This window comes from Ornithorhynchus anatinus, chromosome 10, assembly GCF_004115215.2.
Source record: "Ornithorhynchus anatinus isolate Pmale09 chromosome 10, mOrnAna1.pri.v4, whole genome shotgun sequence".
Classification (NCBI taxonomy): Eukaryota; Metazoa; Chordata; class Mammalia; order Monotremata; family Ornithorhynchidae; genus Ornithorhynchus; species Ornithorhynchus anatinus.
The window spans coordinates 13,366,036-13,381,995 of record NC_041737.1 but is presented as its reverse complement, the minus strand read 5'-3'; the positions used below and the strand labels follow the sequence as shown (position 1 = coordinate 13,381,995).

General features: G+C 43.5%; 1 protein-coding gene across 1 annotated transcript in view; it reads right to left on the bottom strand.

The window, feature by feature from the left end:
• The window catches only part of UBAC2 (UBA domain containing 2), a 195,028-nt gene that overhangs the window by 76,071 nt on the left and 102,997 nt on the right, over positions 1 to 15,960 (bottom strand). The window lies entirely within an intron of this gene.

Sequence of the window (15,960 nt, the reverse complement as noted above, 5' to 3'; positions counted from 1 at the left end):
AATCATCTTTCAAAATTCAGAAACAGATGAAACCCCATATATTAATCATCCACCATATTTCTCATTTTGTTCACTGGCAGCTTAGGAATGAGAAGCAGCTGCTCCACTTGGCTTTATCCTCAATCTACCCATTCTCTGAAAATACAGATCATCCAAATGATCACCAGAAATGCCAAAATCTGTTTCTGTAGCTGTATAAAATTCAGCCTTTTGTGCGTACAAATATCCCCTAGGGTGAAGGCTGAACTTCCTATTTAATATAATTAGTTTTTTTTAAAAAAAATAGTGTCTGTTAAGGGCTTACTATGTGACAGGCACTGTACTAAGCGCTGGAGAAACTCATATCCCATGCAGAGCCAAAAGCTGCATATCACCTACACCCTTCAATAAGAGGAGAAAGTAATTTTGTTATATCTTCTCAAACATCTCTGCTTTCCTGTCACATAGCTCAGAGAGTTGTTCCCCTTCATTTTGGGTAGATCTCCATTTATCCTGCACTCAAACTTGCACTTTTCATGAGAAATGAAGTATTTGCTTAGTAATCTCCAGAGAGCAGCAATTAAACACCTACTTGTCACAGCAAAAATGTTTCTTTGGAGTATTATTCAAGTGCTTTCTTCCATTTTACTTATGAAACATCAGAAATTCCTCTATTAATTTCTTGTTAATCACTACAGGAGAATTTGCCCCAAGTGTATATTTATTTTAGACACAGGGTAGGTACACAGACCAGTGCCCGCACAGAGTAGGCACAAGAGCAAGACAGACAATATTGTTACTAATACAGAAAACCCTATGACAAATATTGGCAATTCTCTATGGAGACTCTCTTACTACAATATACAGCAAAGGATAGCACACCTGTTCCTTGCCCAACACAATTATACCCTTCTAAGAAGGGCAGCAGCCGGTATTCTGAAGAAGGAAATGGCATGGTTGTGCATGGTGGTTAAATTGGAATTTTTCTTTTGCTTTTTATGAAGTTCCTGACTCACCACCCACTTCCATATATCAATGCACTTAGATCTGTACCCCTTAAGCATTTGATATTCACTCACTTACATATCTTTATTATATCCCATTTCCTCTAATTGCTTTTAATGTCTTCCCTTCTAGATAGCAAGCTTCTTGTGGACAGGCATTGAGTCCACCAACTCTATTATACTGAACACTCCCAAGCAATAAATACAGTGGTGCTCAATAACAGCCACCGATGGGCTGACCGGTAATGATGATGATGCTGCTCGGAACTGCGTTAGACTCTTAGCTACCACTGCTCGTTGAATCAGAGACTGAAGGAACAGCTAACAATGACTATAAGATTGTTTTCTAACCAAAAACTCAGATCTCATCCCCATTTATTCTGGACTATTTTTCCCTATAGATATTCCTTGACAGTATACCTTTTCATGTTAAAGCTCATCTTCCAAATGTCTGCCTAGTCACAACTTTCTGAGATCCTCCTGATTTATTTCCATCGGCACGGCATTTCATCATTCGGCAGTGGTTACTGTCATTTGCAATGCTGATTTCACTACCCATTCCTTCTTCAAGATGACTTAAAAATATTAAAAATATTAAATAAAACTAGTTTACACACATACCTATTTCCACTTCTCCGTTCCCCCCAAATGGCTATTTATGCCATTTTCCTCATCTTGTACCCAGCTTTTGTTCTCTTCAAACTCCAATTAACTTTTTTTTAAAAAAAAGCCTTTGGTGTAGAACTTAAACTAAGGTCTTTAAAAATCTAAATCAATTACGTTGACTTGTTACATCTCTCCACATGTTGTTGACTCCTTCAAACAATTATATTAATCAATCAAGTGCATTTATTGCATATCTCCGGTGTGCAGATCACTGTACTGAGCATTTTAGAGAGTATAGTAGACAGACATGATCCCTCCCCTCAAAGAGTTTACAATCTAGCGGGATAGATGCATTATTTCTCCTTTGACCCTTTCATAAATTTCACATCTATTTTACAAAATTTAATTTAACATCTGTGTGTGTTCATTTTCTCTGGCCTTCCCTCCCATGCAGTGAGATCAAATTCAACTATCTTCTGATCCCTGCCCTGGCACTGCACAGTTTTGTCAACTCTTCCAACTTCCAGTGAAACTAAGTTCTGCAGAGTGGTGAAATGTCATAAATGAAGAGGACAAGTTGCAGGAAAACCTTCTAAGACGTCTAAGTGAGTGAATGGAAAAGTCGCAAATGAATTTCACTGAGACCCTTTCCTCCCCGGAAGGATGTCAGATTTAATCGGGGCATGACAATTACTGTAGAGGGGCTCCACCACACATATATTCCTTGCACCAAGTCCTGTCTTTTTTTCAGAATTAAATCTAGTTCATTATTTTTCCTTGGGGATCTTCTAGGATTAGCTATTGTGGAAAGCCACTGTTTATCTTATTCAAAATACTGGTTCCATTTCTGGTCCAGAAGAGTTATTCTACCTTTCCTTAGCAACCATGGTTTCATCAATTACTGTTTTGAGTAGCCATTCTTAACACTTTGCATGTTATTTTGGCAAACCTATGCTGTTTTGAGTAACCATGGGTTTCATGGCAACACATCAGCCCATCACCTGATCTTTTCCTCGCTTGCCAGCCGAGGGCTCCTATCTGCATTACACATAACATCATTATGACTCTCGCTCTCTCAATGTTTGAAATTTATATCCTGTTCTGTTTGCTCTTAACTCTAGTTTTACATTAGAGAGAGAACATGTTATTGGAGAGCGATGAAAATGATGTCCTTGAGTTGACATTGATACATATTGTCTGTGGGAAGGAATATTGGCGTTGACTCAATTTTAGAAACATGAGGCTAAATGAAGTGACACTCCCCAGCGTATTTTGAAGCCACAGAGTCCCTAACCCTATTTGTTCCACACCCTTTTAGTCTTACCAACCATGGTTTTGTGAACCACGAGGTTGTCCAGAACCTAACCCCAACAGTTAGCCAAGGGAAAGTTTTACCATGTGAAGATAACTGAAGTCTCCCATTACCTGCCCTAGTTTTGCAGCGTCCTTAATTTTGTCTATTTCCTTGTCTACAATTAACTGTATTTTTCCAGTTTGTGGGCAGAATTTAAGCTCTCGATTTAGCCAAAAGATCAAGTGCCTGCTGTGCTTAAGCACTTTTGGAAAGTAATCTCCAGGTGCATACAAAACATTTCACTCGAACCAGTTCTCTGTTTCAAACATGTTCTGGGTAGTAATTTAAATTACCTTGGAGGTTGAGGCTTTTTTCTGTTTGCTCTAGGTTCACAGCAATGAAACCTGACTCGCTAACAATGAGGAGAATTAAATAATCTCCTTTCTTAAAAGAGCCTAGTACCAAGATGGCTATCACCTCATCCTCATGAAGTCATTTGCTGGAAGTTTGTTCAAAGCTTCAGATTGACAAAGACTATCTTGGCATACAAAAAAATATAGGAATGGAGGGGAGCAATAATCAATCAATAATATTTATCGAGCCCTTATTGTGTGGAGAACACTATACTAAGCACTTGGGAGAGTACAACATAACAGAACTGACAGACACGTTCCTGAGCACAACAAGCTTACAGTCTAGAGGGAATGAGAATGTGGATGATTAGAAATGAAATGCTTAACCTTTACCTACAGTACGTTTATGTGCTTACATGCACACACATCTTTCATTCAATCATTGTATTTATTGAGCACTTACTGTGTGCAAAGCACTGTATTAAGCGCTTGGGAGAGGACAAAAACAAACACATTCCCTGCCCACAGCAAGCACACAGTCTAGAGGGGGAGACAGACACTAATATAAATAAGTGAATAAGTATCTCCTTGATATGACCCCAATCATCAGCATCTTGGGTTGTCCCCTGTTGCGATACTGGATCATCCACTTTGATCCCTGACAGAAAAGCTGCCAAAATTGAGTGGGTGAGGAGGGGAAAGTTGTCTTGGATGGCAAGACAGTTGTCCAGATGGGTCCGGGAGGATAGGGAAGGGGTAGAAGAGGAAAGGTGAAAGGAGTGGTAAAATGAGGTGGTCCCTGGATCCACCTGGGTGCAGGGTGGTAGGAGAGGCTGCGCAGAGGTGGAATAGTTTTGAATCTGGGCCGTAAATCCACAGTGGAATTAGAGAAGCAGTGTGGCCTAGGGGATAGAGCACACGTCTGGGAGTCAGAAGGACCTGGGTTCTAATCCCACCTCTGTCACTTGTCTGCTGTGTGACCTTGGGCAAGTCGCTTCATGTCTTTGTGCCTCAATTCCCTCCTCTGTAAAATGGGGATTAAGACTGTAAATCTCACGTGGGACATGGATTTAGTCCATCCTGATGAGTCTGTATCTCCCCCAGGCTTAGAACAGTGCCTGGCACATAGCAAGCGCTTAACAAATACCATAAAAAATAGGAACAGATCACTCAAGAGTGTGCGGAAGAATGAGCACTTAGAACAAAATTGAGTGTTTCAATTTATAATAGGGTAAAGGAATCAACATGAAGCAACATGGCCTAGTGGCAAGAGCACAGGTTTAGGAGTCAGAGGACATGGGTTCTAATCCCAGCTTTGCCACTTGTCTACTGTGCGAACTTGGGCAAGTCACTTTACTTCTCTGTGACTCAGTTACCTCATCTAATAATAATAATAATGTTGGTATTTGTTAAGCGCTTACTATGTGCCGAGCACTGTTCTAAGCGCTGGGGTAGACATAAGGGAATCAGGTTGTAATAATAATAATAATAATGTTGGTATTTGTTAAGCGCTTACTATGTGCCGAGCACTGTTCTAAGTGCTGGGGTAGACATAGGGGAATCAGGTTGTCCCACGTGGGGCTCACAGTCTTCATCCCCATTTTACAGATGAGGGAACTGAGGCACAGAGAAGTTAAGTGACTTGCCCACAGTCACACAGCCGACAAGTGGCAGAGCTGGGATTCGAACTCATGAGCCCTGACTCCAAAGCCCGTGCTCTTTCCACTGAGCCACGCTGTCCCACGTGGGGCTCACAGTCTTAATCCCCATTTTACAGATGAGGGAACTGAGGCACAGAGAAGTTAAGTGACTTGCCCACAGTCACACAGCCGACAAGTGGCAGAGCTGGGATTCGAACTCATGAGCCCTGACTTCAAAGCCCGTGCTCTTTCCACTGAGCCACGCTGCTTCTCTAAGAGCTGCTTCTCTTCTCTTCTCTCTTTCTTCATCTGTAAAATGGGGATTAAAACTGTGAGCGCCATGAGACAACCTGGTTATGTATCTACTCCAGAGCTTAGAAGAGTGCTTAACAAGCAGTAAGCAGTAAACGCTTAACAAATACCATATTTATTATTATTATTACAGTCACTCCGGGCCCACATGACAGATTAGGGTGACACTGTCCTATAAACATGATCACATCTGCCTTCACAGATTTCCACACACAAGTCCCATTGAGGCAGGGAATTCACCCTTTTCCTGACTGCCCGCACCGCTGCTTTGTCAATTTATTTTGACAACTTTTTTCCGCTTAGCCACCAATTCAATTCAACACATATGCTTATCAGCAGCCCTCCACGGTGATTCTATCAAGTTTTGTGTTAAATGGACTTCAAGGAGTATCGATCCCAGAAGACAAATTTCAACCCATAATCTGGCTGAGTCGTAATGGGACCTCCTCATAGGCTTGCAAATCAAGTTTTCAAACTTCATTGAAAAAATGTTATCACATTAAGTGCTCTAAAATGCACTTCTATAAAATCAATTAGTGCTCTTTGATCATCTCTGACTTTCCCCCAGTTCATGATTTCTTATCTTTTTGCCATTTCAACACTCAGTAACCCCTTCCTCAGTGAGTAGGAGGGGGGACTGCAGAGGTGAAATTCAAATCATTTCGTTTGTAACAGCTAAAAAAGGGTTTGGGATTATCTGCTAATATTGATACGTATGCCTCCGCTCTAACATGAGGCTCGTGGTGGGCAGGGATCATCTTGACCAACTCTGCTATACTGTATTCTCCCAAGCACCTAGTACAGTGCTCTTCACACAGTAAACACTCAATAAATATGATTAACTTCATCTCATCTCTATTATTATTGGTTAAGAATTGTCATGGGCATCATAAAGCTCCTTCTCTTCGAGGGTAGGGATCATGTCTATCTACTTGACTATTTTCCCAACTGTTTAGTTCAGTGTTCTACATACAGCAAGCATTCTGGCAATACTGCCTGATTGGACTGCATACAGGTCTCCAGAGTGGAGATGAATTTTACCTATCCCAGGTTGCTTATACCTACATATTCCCCTAGTTACAAACTTCTCTGCACTGAGGCAGCCTTTCTGTACATCGTAGGAGACTTATGCCTTGACATCCTAGTGATTATGTGTCCCACCATCCATTTCTAGCTATTTCTTTTGCATTACTATGTGCCAAGCACTCTAAGTACAGGGGTAGGTACAAGATAAACAGGTTGGTCCCAGTCCCTGCCCCACGTTGGGCTCACAGTCTAAATCAGAGGATTTAATCCCCACTTTACAGATGAGGTACTTGAATACTAATAATCATCATCCTCATGGTATTTGTTAAGCGCTTACTATGTGCCAGGCACTGTTCTAAGCGCTGGGGCAGACACAAGATATTCGGGCTGGACACAGTCCCTGTCCTACATAAGGCTCACAGTCTTAATCCCCATTTTACAGAGCAGAGAACTGAGGCACAGAGAAGTAAAGTGACTTGCCCAAGGTCACACAGCAGAAAAGTGGTGGAACAGGGATTGGGACCCATGACCTTCTGACTCCCAAGTCCATGCTCTATCTGCTAGACCACGCGGCCCCTCTGAAGCATAGAGAAGTGAAGTGAATTGCCCAAGGTCACATGGCAGACCAGTGGCGGAGCCGCAATAATGTTGGTATTTATTAAGCGCTTACTATGTGCCGAGTACTGTTCTAAGCGCTGGGGTAGACACAGGGGAATCAGGTTGTCCCACGTGGGGCTCACAGTCTTCATCCCCATTTTACAGATGAGGGAACTGAGGCACCGAGAAGTTAAGTGACTTGCCCAAAGTCACACAGCTGACAAGTGGCAGAGCCGGGGTTCGAACGCATGACCTCTGACTCCAAAGCCCTGGCTCTTTCCAGTGAGCCAAGCCGCAATTAAAACTCAGGTCCTCCGACTCCCAGGCCTGTGCTCTTTCCACTAGCAGGTGACTCTTAAAAGCCATCCTAAAATCCCAACACCCGAACCATGTCAACCCAAACAGCCACGCCTAAAATCTATGTATTTTATTCCTATCCTCTGCATTTATGCACACACATGCGTGTGTTTTTATGAGGACAGTCAATTATATCTTCAGTGATTTCATCCTGATATATTTATATTACTACTTCTTGTTGTATCCTTGTTCTTCCTTCAGCTCAAACTATTTGTAAATAAGTTGTTGGGTATTTTATGGTACTTGTTAAGGACTTATGATGTGCCAAGCACTGAGCTGAATTTGTCCATTTCCTCTGATCTGATCATCTTTTTGTGGGGAAGGGATGAGTACTTTGCTTCTGTTGTAATTTCCCAAGTGCAATGTATAAAGGTTCACAATAAATATCTCTGATGAATTCAATTTTCCCCTCTGACTGAGGAAAAGTCACAGTGTTTCAAAGCACGAGATCCAGACTGATACCAAATCCTCCTTCTAGTCCGTAAGCTTTTGGTAGGCAACTCTGTTATACTGTACTCTTCCAAGCGCTTAGTACAATGCTTTGCCTGCAGTTAAGCGCTCAGTAAATACCACTGACTGGGAGGTGGTTTGAGGACATAGGAATCCTGGGGAGCTTGGAAGAAATCCAACTGGGCATTTGAGGAAATGAAAACTAAATTAAGCTGTAATCAAATTGAGAAACTGGTGGATGTGGAAATGCATATGAAATCGAAGGGCAAATGTGTCTGCACTAATTGCTGTGAGTCTAAAAAAAAATTAATGGATGAAATGCAATGCTTTGTAGCCAATATAAATCTAGTTAAATTGGCATCCTGGAGACTTGGGAGAGGGAAGGAAAGAACGCAACACAATATTTTAAGGCTACAGACTCTTTATGTAAGATGTCAATGGGCAAACAAGTGGAAGTGGCCCACTGTGTACAAGGAACAATGTTGGAATTTAGTGCTGCTGGTCCTCCACACTCTATAGCAAGGATGGTGAGGAACCAAAATAACATAAATATATTAGAGGACAAGAGGAGTACCTCTCTTTAGTACAAACTGAAAAAATCTAAAAATATCATAGTATAACCTTCATAATATCACTAAAATTCGCCCTTTCTTCCCCATTCAAACTGCTACTATATTAATCCAATCACTTATCCTATTCCACCTTGAATACTTTATCAGCTAACCTCCCTGCCTCCTGTCTCTCCCCATTCCAGTCCATACTTCACTCTGCTGCCCGGATCATTTTTCTACAAAAATGTTCAGGCCATGTTTCCCCACTCCCCAAGAACTTCTGGTGGTTGTCCATCCATCTACCTCCATGTTATACAGAAACTCCTCAACAATGGCTTTCAAGCACTCAATCACCTTGCCCCCTCCTTCCTCACCTTGCTACGCTCCTACTACAACCTAACCAGAACACTCTGCTCCTCTAATGCCAACCCCTCACTGCATCTCAATCTTGTCTATCTTGCCACCGACCTCTCGCACACATCCTGCCTCTGGCCTGGAATGCCCTCCCTCCTCAAATCCGATAGAAAATTACTCTCCCTATCTTCAAAGGAATATCTTCTCCCTATCTTCAATAAGGAAAGCCTTATTGAAGGCATATCTCCTCCAAGAGGCCTTCCTTGACTAGGCCCTCCTTTCCTCTTCTCCCACTCCCTTCTGCGTCAACCCCACTTGCTCCCTTTATTTACCCCCCTTCCAGCCCCATGCCACTTATATACATATCTGTGCTTTATTTATATTAATGTCTGCCTCCCCCTCTAGACTTTTAGCTCACTGTGGGCAGGAAATGTGTCTGCTATTATACTGTGCTCTCCCAAGTGCTTAGTACAGTGCTCCGCATACAGTAAGAGCTCATTAAATACGAATGACTGACTCTAAAATGGGGGGACTGGGAGCCGCACGTGGGACATGGACTGTGTCCAACCTGATTAGTTTGTATCTACCCCAGTGCCGAGTAGTGTCTGGCACATAGTAAGTGCTTAACAAATACCATTTAAAAAAGAATAATAATACCACTGGGAGACGACTTCTCCTGTCAGTCGAAGTTACTAACTGAACACCCATCAGGTGCACTATCCCACAGCAGGCAACGCGGGGTTTTACAGAGGAAGAATATGGCACAGTTCTTGCCCTCAGGGCCCAACTCCCCTGCCTGCAGCTAAAGCTGTCTGGTTCCTACCCGTCGCCTGGGTGCCCCTGCCCACTCTGAGGAAGTGACAAAGGTAGATCAGGGACTTTCCATCACTATAGGGGGCTTTTACCTTCTCCACAACTCCCTTACATAGGGGTCCTAGCTGGTGCTCAGTGTGGTGAAGGGGAAAAGTCCCTAAATCCACAGATAATAATAATATTATGTTAATGTTAAGCACTTACTATGTGCACAGCACTGTTCTAAGCGCTGGGGTAGATACGGCGTAATCAAGTTGTCCCACGTGAGGCTCACAGTCTTAATCCCCATTTTACAGATGAGGTCATTGAGGCACAGAGAAGTTAAGTGACTTGCCCACGGTCACACAGCTGACAAGTGGCAGAGCTGGGTTTCGAACCCATGACCTCCGACTCCCAAGCCCGGGCTCTTGCCACTGAGCCACGCTGCTTCTCAGGGTCTTGGCCTACATTCAGCCCCTCAAACCATCTTAAAGTTGCCTGCAGGGTAGCTGGCTGCCCTAGGGAAGCAGCGTGGCTCAGTGGAAAGACGCTGGGCTTGGGAGTCAGCGGTCATGGGTTCGAATCCTGGCTCTACCGCTTGTCAGCTGTGTGACTGTGGGCAAGTCACTTCACTTCTCTGTGCCTCGGTTCCCTCATCTGTAAAATGCGGATGAAGACTGTGAGCCTCATGTGGGAAAACCTGATTAGCCTGTATCTACCCCAGTGCTTAGCACAGTGCTCTGCACATAGTAAGCACTTAACACATACCAACATCATCATTATTATTATTATTATTAGGGAGCGGGAAGAAGGGGACCATTTTGCTATCCGCCCCCTGCCTCTGACAAATAGATTTTGGGCCTGGTTCTGTGCTGAAGAGAGCGCTACATGCTGCTGCTTCTCATACTGCTCAGTTTCCAGGGTCCTGGGTGGGCGAGGGGGGCTCTCAGCATGCCGTCCCCTTGCTGGAAAGCAGCGGCAGCAGAAGCAGAATCATCCCCTCATACCTGGCGCATGAAACTAGGCTTCTCAAAATACACGAGGGACAGGCATTTTCCCTGACAAGCAATCAATGAGAAAAGGAGTGACCTAACGCATAGAGCACGGGCCTGGGAGTCAGAAGGAACTGGGGTCTAATCCAGGCTCTGCCATTTGTCTGCTGTGTGATCTTGGGCAAATTACTTCACTCCTCAGTTCCTTCATCTGTAAAATGGGAATTCAATACCTGCTCTCCCTTCTACTGATGATATGATATTTAAGTGCTTACTATGTGCCAAGTACTGTTCTAAACTCCGTTACCTCATCTGTAAAATGGGGATTAAGATTGTGAGCCTCATGTGAGACAATCTGATTACTTTGTCTCACATGAGGCTCACAGTCTTAATCCCCATTTTACGGATGAGGTAACTGAGGCGCAGAGAAGTTAAGTGACTTGCCCAAAGTCACGCAGCTGATAAGTGGCGGAGCCAGGATTAGAACCCATGACCTCTGACTTCAAGCCTGTGCTCTTTCCACTAAGCCACGCTGCTTCAACTTAGTACAACTACTTAGACTGTATGCCTCATGTGGGACCCAATTATCTAGTACCTACCCCCGTGCTTAGGCACATAGTAAGGATTTAACAAATACCATCCACCACTATTATTATTAGAGCCCTGTCCTCCTTACCTAGAAACTGACAACAAAATTAAAAGACCCAATCCCCGGCCTCAAGAAGCATACGGCATAACATTTCTCTCTAAAATTCAATCTTTGCAGATCTGAGATTTACTTTTAATGCTGTCTCCGATGTTTTCCTTGTGGCCCTTTAAATGAGAACTCAGAATGCAGAGATGTCCCTGAAGCTTCTCCTGACAACCAATGTCCATATCTGTAATTTATTTATATTGATGTTCGGACTGTAAGCTCACGTGGGCAGGGAACAAGTTATATTGTTATACCGTTCTCTCCCAAGTGCTTAGGACAGTGCTCTGCACATAGTAAATTCCTATCTCAGGCTAGGAGTCCCTGTCCGCCTCTGAGGAAATGACATGGGTCCATCAGGGGCTTTCCAACAGTGCATGGAGTTTTTGAGTTCTCCACAACCTGAACATTTAGGAAATCCAGTTGGGCCGAGGGGAGGGGGGAACGTCATTACTGAGCCCACAGTTCGCCCCTCTGAGAACCCACAGGAAAGTTAACTGACTCAGTGGAGCAGGATGCAGAAGACCACTTGGACACCTCCAGCAACTAGATATCTGGCTCGGGCTCTGTGCTGAATGGAACGCTACTTCTTCAGCAGGGTTTCCAGCATCCCGGGAGTTTCCGTGAAGGTAGCCTCCTTGCCAGAAAGCTAAACAACAGAAACAGTAGCGACAACGGCCCCTGGCACCTAGGGCAAGGAAGTAGGCCAGTGAGAGGGAAAAGGCGCTTGGTCCGGCTCTCTGCTGACGCTGCGGCTCTTGACTTTGCTTCCTGAGGGATGACTCTAGGAGGAGGCATGAGGATGATGTTTCTCATCCTTGCCTTTCTCACTGGGACCCTGTATTTCTCAGTCATCCATTTCTCTCTCTCTTAATCTGTCACCTGTGTCTGTCTCTCCCTTTCCTTCCTCATCGCTCGTAATCACGGCTCACCCCTATGGAAATCCGGCCGCAAATACAACATTCAAGAAAAGCAGCCTGACCTACTGCCCAGAGCATGGACCTGGGAGTCCGAAGACATGGGCTCTCATCCTGGCTCTGCCACTTGTCTGCTGTGACCTTGGGCAAGTCGTTTCACTTCTCTGTGCCTCAGTTTCTTCACCTGTAAAACAGGGATTCAATACCTGTTCTCCCTCCTACTTACAATGTGAACCCCATGTGGGGCCTGATTATCTTGTATCTACCCCAGTGCATAGTACAGTGTTTGGCACATAATAAGTGCTTAATACCATTATCATCAACGTTATTAATATTAAGAACACAAGAGATAGTTTTGTTCACAAATTTTACTTTGTTTTTCTCTTCAACAGCAATGTGTGAGATTGCTAGTACTGCTGATATTTTCCAGCCATCCCTTAATTCAAAGTTTTAAGGGACGGCTGGTTATGAATGCTTTAAACTGCCAGTATGGGCTGGGTATGAGTATGACCATCTATGTGAGTCATCAATTCTTACAAAATTTAACTAGTCCATGTCCAAACAATTTCTTCAGGGGTTTTCTTTTCAACAGCTATTATTTTCCTATGCAGAAATCTGGAATTTGAAGGAGCATATTTTCAGTTGACCAGTATTTTCTGAAGGTTAGCTTTGTGCATGGCTCTGTCCAAGTACTTAGGAATCTACAATACAATTAGGAGACAATCCCTGCTCTCTAGGAGCTCCCAGTGCACTATTTCCTCCCTAAATTTCAATATTTGCAGAACTGAGACCGACCTTCTTAATGACGCAACTGATTCCTTGTGGCTTCTTATATAAGCTCTTTATAGTTCAGAATGCACAAATGTCACACACTTCGGACAAGCCTAGCCTCTAGACTGTAAGCTTGTTGTGGACAGGGAATATTATATTGTTATACTGTACTCTTATATACTTAGTACATTGCTCTACACACAATAAATGCGCAATAAATACCACTGATTGAAGCCACCATCCAGCGAACACAGACTCTCCCTCCTAGACTGTAAACTCATTGTGGGTAGGGAACATGTCTACCAATTCTGTTGTACTGTACTATTCCAAGCACTTAGCACAGTGTTCTGCACATAGTAATCACTCAAAGAATACCTTTGATCATGATGATCATTGGCTAGAGGATCCGGAAGGAGACAAATAGTGGTTTTTCAGCAGTTTACTTCCTAAATGAAAAATTTCTCCTCTGGAATTTCCTCTGAAAAGCACTGTAGAGTCAGGAAAAATTCCCAAAGCAAGCACTCTTAGATTTCAGTAAAAAATTAGACAGTCACTCTCCACTCCCTCTCTTCCATTCCTCTTCTCCCGCCAACCCAATATGACCTTTCCAATGCCCAGAGAAACTGAGTTTTCAAAAATAACTGACAATCTAGTCCCTCAATGTAGACAGAAAATGTATCCATTATATTGTTATATTGTACCTCCCAAGTGCTTAGTACAGTGCTCTGTACACAGCAAGTGCTCAATGAATACAATTCATTCAATCAACTGCATTTATTGAGTGCTTACTGTGTGCAGAACACTGTACTAAGCGCATAGAAGAGTACAATATTGACTGACTGACGGATTATGTGCTCTCACAAAGCATCAAGTGATGGTGTCCTATGAGTCGTTTAATAATAATAATAATAATAATAACCATTAGTAGTAGTAGTGTGGTATTTGTTAGGCACTTACTATGTGCCGGGCACTGTTCTAAGTGAGGTGAATTCAAGGAAATCAAGGTGGACGCACTTGGGGTTCACAATCTCAATCCCCAATTTAAAGATGAGGTAACTGAAGCCCAGAGAAGTTGAGTGACTTGCCCCAGGTCACCCAGCAGACAAGCGGTGGAGCAGGGATTAGAACCCATGACCTTCTGACTCCCAGACTCCTGCTCTATTCACTGCACCATACTGCTTCTCATTTTGCTGTCTCCCGCCCTTCTTGATTCTGAGCCCGTTGTGGGCAGGGATTGTCTGTCTCTATTGCTGAATTGTACTTTCCAAGCACCTAGTACAGTGCTCTGCACACAGCAAGCGCTCAATAAATATGATTAAATGAATGAATGAATTCCCTTCTCAAGTGTTGATTTGATGTGGAGTACCCATGCTTCCCTATTATGTATAAAGCTCATTAAAGAACAGTACTGTAGCACTGATCAAACGCATAATAATTTAGGGGATGGTTAACGGGGCTTGAAAAAGTTAATGTTTAGGAATAATTAGGGGTAATTATTGACATTTTTTCAAACTGTAAAGATTTCAGGTGTGCTTTAGGGTTGACTATTCCAATTCATTTTCAATAATATCACATGAAGTGGTTCTTTGGTAATACAATGCCCATTGGGCATTTTCAAGTGATGCAGTGGTTAAATGAAAGTCTGATCTCATAGGTCTGTGTTAGTATAGGTATTCATTCATTCATTCATTCAACAGTATTTATTGAGTGCTTACTATGTGCAGAGCACTGTACTAAGCGCTTGGGATGAACAGGTCGGCAACAGATAGAGACAGTCCCTGCCGTTTGACGGGCTTACAGTCTAATCGGGGGAGACGGACAGACGAGAACAATGGCACTAAACAGCGTCAAGGGGAAGAACATCTCGTAAAAACCGATGGCAACTAAATAGAATCAAGGCGATGTACAATTCATTAACAAAATAAATAGGGTAACGAAAATATATACAGTTGAGCGGATGAGTACAGTGCTGTGGGGATGGGAAGGGAGAGGTGGAGGAGCAGAGGGAAAAGGGGAAAATGAGGCTTTAGCTGCGGAGAGGTAAAGGGGGGATGGCAGAGGGAGTAGAGGGGGAAGAGGAGCTCAGTCTGGGAACGCCTCTTGGAGGAGGTGATTTTTAAGTAAGGTTTTGAAGAGGGAAAGAGAATCAGTTTGGCGGAGGTGAGGAGGGAGGGCGTTCCGGGACCGCGGGAGGACGTGACCCAGGGGTCGACGGCGGGATAGGCGAGACCGAGGGACGGCGAGGAGGTGGGCGGCAGAGGAGCGGAGCGTGCGGGGTGGGCGGTAGAAAGAGAGAAGGGAGGAGAGGTAGGAAGGGGCAAGGTGATGGAGAGCCTCGAAGCCTAGAGTGAGGAGTTTTTGTTTGGAGCGGAGGTTGATAGGCAACCACTGGAGTTGTTTAAGAAGGGGAGTGACATGCCCAGATCGTTTCTGCAGGAAGATGAGCCGGGCAGCGGAGTGAAGAATAGACCGGAGCGGGGCGAGAGAGGAGGAAGGGAGGTCAGAGAGAAGGCTGACACAGTAGTAATGTAAAGGTAACCATCTTTAATTTAGAGCACAGGACTCAAATGTACATCTAAAATTTGACACTATACTAATTTTGACTTCGAGGAGAGGGCTGTCTCTAGAAGGGAGAATGACTTCACACATGAGCTAAGCAAAAACTGACCACAGGATCCAGTTACTCATAAACATTTTTTGTTTCATTCTGTTTTTAAGGCATTTGCCAAGTGCTTAGTATGTGCCAGGCACTGTACTAAGCACTGGGGAAGATATTAGCTAATCGGATTGGACACAGTCTATGCCCCTCATGGGGCTCAATTATCTTAATCCCCCTTTCACAGACGAGGTAACTGAGGCATAGAGAAGTGAGGTGACTTACCCAAGGTCACATAGCAGAAGAGTGTCAGAGTTGGGATTAGAACCCAGGTCCTTCCAACTTGTGCTCTATCCACTAGGTCACGCTACTTCTCAAACCATCCCCTAATTATTAGTTGTTGGATCAGTGCTAACGTATAGTTCTCTAATGACCTTTATACATAATAGGGAAACCTATTTTGTGCATGGGCATTCCAGGGTTTTTACTGATTGCAGGATAGGGAAATGGCCCAGAAAAAAATATTTATGTGCATTTAAACCCCCCAGATATCACATTCCAAAACACTGATCAATTACAGTGACGATATTAATATTTGATCACCCAAATGAAATCAGCTTGGCAACTGTTACAGAAGTAGGATGTATTTATAAACTATTTTAAATCTATACTGGTAAT